We start from the raw sequence: 8590 nt of genomic DNA, 5'->3' as shown, positions 1-8590 counted from the left end.
TTTATAACCTCACTTTTGGCTTTCTGTTTGTTGGGTTTTATATGACTTTAAAATTGTGAAGAGGTAATGAATGCCTGTCCACATCCTTTCCTATCTGGCTAAAACATATAATTGGCTCTAAGTCTTTTGGCTCTGAGTCCATTAGTCATGGAGCAGGGCATCCCACAGAAGGACAGAATGGACTTGGGGCAGGCAGCTATGCCACCCCAGCAACACTATGGGAAAAAATAAAAGTTTGGTGGCCATTAATGTTGCGTCTGGCAAATCTTGGCCAGAAGGGGGAGAATGTAAACCAAAAACAAACTTCTAATCCCCCAGCCATCTGAATGAACACCTCATCTCAGCAAAGACATTCCAAAGTTAACCTGAAAAACTGGTTCAGGCCATGATGGGAAGCGGGAGCTGGACGTGCCTCATTATTCCCTCCTTCCTTTTAGAATTACTGACAGAACAGACTCTTTAAGTCTGATAAGAAATATTTACAACCGATTCTTTCTAAAGCCTGCTACCTGGAGGCTTCACCTGCATGATAAAATTTTGGTCTCCACAACCCCTTATCTTAACTCAGACATTCCTTTCTGCAGATTCTCAGTCTTCAAATAACTCTTTCAATCAATTGCCAATTGGAAAATCTTTGAATGTACTTATGACCTGGAAGCCTCTGCTTCCAGTTGTCCTGCCTTTCTGGACCAAACCAATGTACATCTTACATGTATCAGCTGATGCTTTATGTCTCCCTAAAATGTATAAAACCAATCCGTGGCCTGACCACCTTGGGTACATGGTCTCAGGATCTCCTGAGGGCTGTGTCATAAGCCATTGGCCACTCATATTTGGCTCAAAATTAACCTCTTCAAATATTTTACAGGGTTTGACTCTTTTTTCATCAACAGTTTGAAATTTTTCATAATACAAAAATTACAAAAATTTTATTGAAAATGCATCTCTTACTGAGATGAGTGGGAATTTCTCAACCAGTTCATGTATCCAGAGAATATTAATTCTTGCTAGACTTAATGCTAGGTTTAGCACAATTGCATGCCAATTTTAAAAAAATGTAAGCACTGAGAAAACTATATCATATCGACATTAATTAAGTATGGTGAAGGAAGCATTTTGCCATAGCCTTGACCTTCAATTCTTTGAACCCCTTCTGAGTTAAGTCCCCCACCACACAAATACATACCCTCTAAAATAATTTGTAACAGTTTATCAGCTGACAATTTGATTTGGTCTTCCTTTAATTTGGTTGTGTGTAAAGAATAAGAAACCATCTGACTTAAAAATGATTTTTTTTAACCACATCAATAGAATCATTCCTCTTTTAACACCAATCAGCATTTCAAAAATCCCTTTCTTTAATGTCCCAGAACTTATTTCACCCCTGGCAATGCACTATAGGAAGGTTCAGGTTGGTGAGAGGCTCCCATTCTTCAGGAATTGGAGAACAGGCAGTGAGAGAAGAGCTGGGAAAGGAAAGCCTGGCCTCAGAAAGGAAGCTGAGACCCTGGGAAGTGATTCCCTTACACTTAGCCCACGTGTTTGAGCCACAGTGTACCCATGTGTCCCTCAAAGACAGATAACCCAGTTTGAAGAATGCTGCTTTCAAGGGTCCTTTCTGGCTAGGTGTGGTGGCTCTTACCTGTTAATTCCAGCACTTTGGGAGGCTGAGGTGGGAGGATCACTTGAGCCCAGGAGTTAAAGACCAGCCTGGGCAACATAGTGAGAGCCCGTCTCTATGAAAAACAAAAAATAATCCTTCCAGGATTGTATACAGCAAGACATAAGGCCAAAGACTGAGTCAGATTCCTTCCCTCCTGTGTGTCTGCAGAAACTCTACATTTTAATGTGACACCCTCCTGGATACTGCATCCCTCAAAAAGGCATGGTATTTATCTTTTTTTTTTTTTTTTCCAGAAGGAGAAAACAGGAGCTTTACTCAAAATCACAAAGACCATATTTTTCATTGAGAACTGGTGTGGGAGTAGGAAAACTGACAATGGACCAGTTGCCCCTGGCAGCCCTGAAGAAATCAGGTAAATTCTGCTCCAGAGACGGCAGAGCTGGTGGTGCCATTCTTCAGGACAACACAGCCTCTTTCTGCCATACCTCACTCGGCCAGGGCAAAGTTTGTGGACTGTGGCCACTCGGTCTCCTGGCAGATGTTCTGCTCCACTGTGTCACACTCGGCTAGGAATGCCTGAACCTTTTTTACCAAGCGTTTCCTTTTCAACCTACTGTCTTTGAAATTTTCTGGCAGGATCAGTGTGTCAGTCTCCTCTAAGATCTTCATAAATTGCTCTATTGTGGCTCTTACTTTCCTATCAAAGTTTGCAGAGAGCTTCAGCTTGCAAATACTTGCAGAAAACCCTGCTGAATTCCCATAAGCTCTTTATTCAACTCTTCCAGCTGGTCAGCTATCTTCTCCACAGACTTCTCCCAATGTTCAACTTCTTTAGTTCAGCTTCTTCCTCTGTTCTTTTTCCCAATTAACATGACCCGGCAACCATCTTGTATTCCAAGTGCTGTCAATGGTGACTCCATTTCCTTCAGAGATTTTCCCTTAAATATGAGTTTCTGAAAAGACAGTGGAACCCCTGTGGCCTCTTCAACAGCCTGGGCCAGGTCTTGGACAAGTGGTTCACTGCTGCCCTGCTGCGGGGTAACATGAAGGTCGTGCTTCTCATTACTGTGGGTGACAGTCACGGTGAACCCAGCTGTCGCCATTTCCTCCCTGGTCACCTCCTTGCTCCGGATCGCCTCCTTGTCCCTGGTGACCTCCTGGCTCCGACTCATCTCTTCGCCCAGGGTCGCCTCTCTACCGGTCGCCTCCTCACTCAGGGTCAGCTTCTCGCTCCAGGCCGAGCGGCGCCGGGTTTTCTTCTTCATCCACGGCCTGCCAGCGCCGGCGGCAGCTCCCCTGGTGGGTCGGTCATGCCCGCTGGTTGTACCCGGACAGATGGACGCTGAGAGGGAGGTGGGCCGTGCTGGGTCGGGGGCTCCAACTGGCGCGACTCCCGGCCTGGCCGAGGGGCGCGCATCCAGAAGCCCCAGCCCAAGGCATGGTATTTATCTTTAGAAACAATGCTGTAACTGTAGGTTCTGCTGCTGGCCAAGGACTTGCTGGACAATATATGCCAAAAGCACATGTATGGAGCTATGATCCTTCAAAATCCCCTGTTCTTGCTCTGTAATTCGACTCCAGGGCTTAGGAAATGAGGGGACACATATGGGGCTGGCCTTTGGACCAATTCCAGCTCAGCCATAGCACACCACTGTGATCCAGCCGGGGAAGGGCAGTGCTAAGCCTCATGCCTGCAGGGCGAGACTGAGCCGGTCAGAGGGCCAATGTGCAGACCCCTCGGTCATCGCATCCCCAGGGGCAAGTCAAGTCTGGGAAAAACCTAAAGTTGGGCAGCCTGTGGGGAGAGGAAGCCTGCAGAAGAGGTGGGCACTGTGCCCTGGAGTGCTCTGAGCAGGGTGCCCTGGTCCCCTGGGGGCCTTTGGAGCAGTTGTGTAGCCCAATGACCATGAGGAGTTTGGGTACCTGTGAGCTGCCTTCAGAGCCTGGTAGGGTTCAGCGGGGTTCCGGGATCTGCAGCACCAGGAAGTGTCTGGCATACAGGAAGGGCTCAATGACTAATGTTGTCTGGCTGAATACACGAGTGAATGGCTGAATAAGTGAATGCAAGGCCTGCCTTGCTGACGGCTGGAGCAGTTTTTTTTTTTTTTAAATCAAGGATGGCTTTTATTGATGTACCCTTGATGAGCCACCCAAAATTTGGAAGGGATGATGATGTTATTACAGTAATCATCACCAAAGCAAATTAAAATACAAAGGTTATCTGCAGCAGCTTTGTAGTGACATGATGCCTTCATAAATTAAGGAAACCGGCCCCCCGGCTCGGCTGCTCACTTCATGATCTTTACAAAATCTTCCCCCTTCTTGATGGAGGCCTTCAGCTTGGGGGTGGCCTCCGCAAGCATCTTCTCCTCAAAGAGGAGAACTTGCCAGGTTCTTCTCAATGTCCTTTTTCCCCAGCAGCAGCAGTGTGGAGAAGTAGGTACATTTCGTTTCCTGTGACTTCATGAAGGAACATTTCACAATGCCTTCCTTTCCGTTCATTTCATCCACAAGGAAGAAGACGAAGCGGGCGCTGGCATACGCCATGGAGAGGGTGGCGGAGCCTGCTGCTGGAGCAGTTTTCACTGTGAGGACTCCCCAAGACTCTGGATGTCCCGCCTTCTCACCTGTGACACTGATGCGATCATGCCTTTGGATCTACCTTCCGGCTCAACTGGCGCTTTTCACTGTGTCTGCTACAGACTGACCTTCAGGCTTTGCACCATATTCCAGGTAGCTGTGTGCTTTCATGATGCGTCTGGCTCCTGCAGCTTTGCTGACACAGGTATCTTGAGCTGGGTAGTGACTCTGGCAGGCCTCCCTTCCCAGCACAGAGCCCATTCTTGGCAACAGAATTTGCAGTATGGCCTGTGGAGATGGGCTTCCCTGGTCAGCAGCCTTTAATCAGGTTCCCAAGCCTCTGGGCAACTGTTCGTTCACAGGGCTGACCTCTCCTTGTCCTGTAGCTTCTGAAACATAGCACTGATCCCAGGCCACGCTCATTCATCCATTAATTTTTTCCACTTAATACAAATTGAGAGCTGAGGTCTGACAGACACTGAGCTGTGTGTGGGTTTTGTGTTGCTGTGTAGCTGCACAAACTGAGCTGCTCGAAACAACACAGACACCTCGTCTCACAGCCTCTGTGGGTCCGAAGACTGGGAACAGCATACGTGAGTTCTTGCCTAAGATCTCACCAGGCTGCAATCCAGATGTTGGCTGGGACTACAGGCCCTCAGAGGCATGACTGGGGAAGATTTCCAAGCTCCCTCGGGTTGTTGAAAGACTTCGTCTTCCTGAGGAGTCCTGCTTCCTCAGGAAGGAGGTTTTCTTGCTGGCTGTTGGTCGGCTGCTTTCTCGGCTCCTGCAGCCCTCTGGCAGTCCCTTGCCCCTGGCCCCTCACAGTATGGCAGCTTGCTGCTGCTTTTTCCTTTTGTTTTATTTTCTATGCTTAGAGACAGGGTCTCACTCTGCTGCCCAAGCTGGAGTACAGTGGCACAATCATGATTCACTGTGGCCTCAAATCCCTGGCTTAAGCAATCCCCCTGCTGCAGCCTCCTGGGTAGCTGAGACTACAAGTACCCACCACCATGCCATGCTACTTTGCTTATTTCCTTTTTTTTTTTTTTTTTTTTGAGACTGAGTCTCACTCCATTGCCCAGGCTGGTGTGCAGTAGTGCCATCTCGGCTCACTGCAACCTTCACCTCCCAGGTTCAAGCGATTCTCATGCCTCAGCCTCTCAAGTAGCTGGGATTACAGGCACCCACCACCACACCCAGCTAATTTTTGTACTTTTAGTAGAGACAGGGTTTCGCCATGTTGGCCAGGCTGGTCTCGAACTCCTGACCTCAAGTGATCCATCTGCCTCGGCTTCCCAAAGTGCTGGGATTACTCCTGACCTCAAGTGATCCATCTGCCTTGGCTTCCCAAAGTGCTGGGATTACAGGCATGAGCCATTGCTCCGTCTACTTTGCTTCTAAACCAGTGGAAAGAGTATCTAGCAGGTACTAGCAAGTGAAAAACATTATATATTTATTTGGAGACACACACACACACACACACACACACACACACACACACACACACACACACACATACACCCTGTACATATAAATTCACAGGAATGACGTCCCTTCATCTTTGCCATACTGTATTGGAAGGAAGTCTAAAGTCCCACTCATGCCCATGTGGAGAGGACTATACAGGGCACAAACATGAGTGCCACCCAGGCTCTGTTGGCCACAAAGTCTAAGTGCAGAAAGTCTTGAACACCAAAATAAAGAGTTTGAGTATTTTACTATAGTCAGTGAAGCTGCTTTTGAGCAATGGAGGAGCAAATGGAGGACAGACTAATGACAGTGTGTAGGAAAGGCGGGTATTGGGAGAAGATGGAGCTGGGTGGACAGCAAGGCATCCGGGTGAAAGAGGAAGAGGTTCTAGCCAGTACTGGTGATGTGGGAAAGAGGCATAGCTCTGGGGACACCACGGAAGTAGAATCAAATGCATTCACTGCAGAGAGGTTGATTCCGCCTTGAGGACCAAGTGCGTGTTTTGGGAAGAAGACAGAGATCATACTCTCGTCTACAAAGACAAGGGAACCCATTCAGGAGCAGGAAGGGAAGTCCTTTCCGGAGATTCCTTTCATTCTGCGTTTTCTAGCACTACCGTTTTCAGAGAGATCTTTAGAGGAAGGGAGTGGCAGCAGGCCAATGTGTCACCTGTCACACTGCAAGCCTTTTCTGGCTTGTGAGCCAGAGTGAGGGAAATCGACCTGGAATTGCTGAGCAAGAATTCGAAAGCGTGAGTGTGAAGTTGGGAGGCAGGTTTGGGGACAAAGAGGTTGATTTGCAGGCTAGACATTTAGATTATTTCATGGTGCCAGTGCCCCAGCCAATGCCGTGCTCTTCTAGGAGCCAATTCTTTTGAATATCACCTTGGGAGCTAGGTACCTGGGGACTTAGGCACTTCGAGGGAGCTGTCATAAGGTCAGATTAAATGAGGAAAGAAAATAAAAGAGAAGAAAGAAAGAGAGAGAGAGAGAAAGAGAGAAAGAGAGGGGCAGGAAGGGAAGAAGGGAGGGAGGGAGGGAGGGAAGGAGAAGTGCTAGGACTCTACCTTCCTGGGGATGACTGAGAAAGAGCAGGCAGTGAAGGGGGAGGAGTCAGGGGACACGTTATGCAATTCAGGGGACACCACCTCCCACAACAAAGAATTTTGCCTGGTTCAAAATGTCACTAGTGCCAAGGTTGAAAACCCCTGCTGAGACAGCAACCGTAGGACCTGGATTTTCTGGAATGAACACATTTTCAAGTGTTCTTATCAGAGCCTATGTCTCATATTTCAACTTAGCTAATGTGCCCTCAGCATTGCAGTACCCTGAGGGACATTGTCCCCTGTATCTCAGCCAGACGGGTGGAATCTGCTTTCTCCCTTATTTTGGAACCCATTTTCCATTGGCTGCTCTCCAGTCTCATTTTAACAAATCTTAGACTGATGCCCATGAGGATTTTTATACTTTGGTGACCTCCAACTAGCCATGGCCAAGCCTGCTTTCTACACTCACACAAAAACCTCCACGCATCTACAAACACACACACTTGCTATTTTGCACACACACATGCCCATTTGCACACACACTATCCTCTGTAACACATCATCTTACCTGCTTGATTTCCCAAGCACGGCTCTGGTTGAAACGGCCTTGGCTTCCCATTGAATCCCACGGCCTGGTCCTCAGCTGGGTCTCAATGTTGTCTCTTCCCTGCCCCTTGCCTAAGCCCAGAAGGCTAATCACAGCTCCTCCAGCTCCACGCTCAGGAAGCCTTGGTGCCTAGTGAGCTCTAAGGCTTGAAAATTATGTGCTGGTCCTGACCCCATGATGAGAATTAGAGCTGACAGTTTTCTGGAAAACAAACAAAATCTGTTCCTTCTCCCCGTTCCGTTACATCTTCTCCCCATAGACTCTTCCCAGTGAATTTCTAAGTTCGTTAAAATCCACCGAGTGAATTCCATATTCTTCACAGTACTGATTGTTCTCCTCCCTTGCTCAGACTTCCACTTTACTGCTTTGGTGATAATGCCAAAAGGACAAGTAGCAATGAAAAAAAATTGAGTAAACTTTTAAAATGAGTAAATACAGTTCATAGCTCTTCCCTCTCACTAAACAACATAGCACCCTTCATTTCCTTTTGCTCCAGTGGCCCTTTTAATTTAGCTGGAAGTGCTCCTCTGCCTTTTGACTGTCAACGTTTTTTACTTCTTCTGGTGCTATTCTTTTCATCCTGCTTCCTGAGTTTTCCAGCACTGTCTGTCTTTTGAGAGGGCATTATAGGAAGTGGAGCTTGGCAGCAGGTCAATGTGTCGCATGTCACATCCAAGCCTCCTCTGGCTTGAGAGCCAGGAGACCTACAGTTATTACTGAGTCAAACTGAGCAAACTGGCAAAAAGTATGTGCAGTTTTGGGGGGATATTTTAGATGTTATGGCTTAACCAAACCTGTTCCATCTTCCCTGGAAAGTGTTATAGACGATAAAACAACAGCAAAAATGGATTTTTTCCAAGCCATTATTTGTTATATCAGTCTGTGACTTTTAGGTTACCTTTCTACTTCTCTTATTAATATTTTAATGAATTGTGTTAATCAATTCAGTAAAGTCGGTTTTTTTTTTTTTTTTTTTTTTTGGAGTCTTGCTTCTTTACCCAGGCTGGAATACAGTGGTGCGATCTTGGCTCACTGAAACCTCTGCCTCCCACATTCAAGCAATTCTCTGCCTCAGACTCCCGAATAGCTGGGATTACAACCTGCCATAACACCCGGATAATTTTTGTATTTTAGTAGAGACAGGGTTTTACCATCTTGGCCAGGCTGGTCTTGAACTCCTGACGTTATGATCTACCCACCTCGGCCTCCCAAAGTGCTGGGATTACAGGCATGAGCCACCAAGCCCTGCCAAGATTTGGTTTTT

The 8590-nt window shown here is 47.2% G+C and overlaps 1 pseudogene across 1 annotated transcript; it reads right to left on the bottom strand.

The window, feature by feature from the left end:
* Positions 1–1914: 1914 nt before the first annotated feature.
* On the bottom strand, positions 1915–3075 carry LOC116551390 (annotated as a pseudogene). The gene has a single exon (XR_004268896.1). The product of XR_004268896.1 is annotated as a BAG family molecular chaperone regulator 1 pseudogene (transcript).
* Between the last annotated feature and the right edge of the window lie 5515 nt (positions 3076–8590).

Source organism: Sapajus apella, unplaced genomic scaffold (genome assembly GCF_009761245.1).
Source record: "Sapajus apella isolate SASKATOON/1434 unplaced genomic scaffold, GSC_monkey_1.0 scaffold9, whole genome shotgun sequence".
Classification (NCBI taxonomy): Eukaryota; Metazoa; Chordata; class Mammalia; order Primates; family Cebidae; genus Sapajus; species Sapajus apella.
Note: the sequence above shows the minus strand (reverse complement) of the source record. Positions and strands in the feature narration are given on the sequence as shown.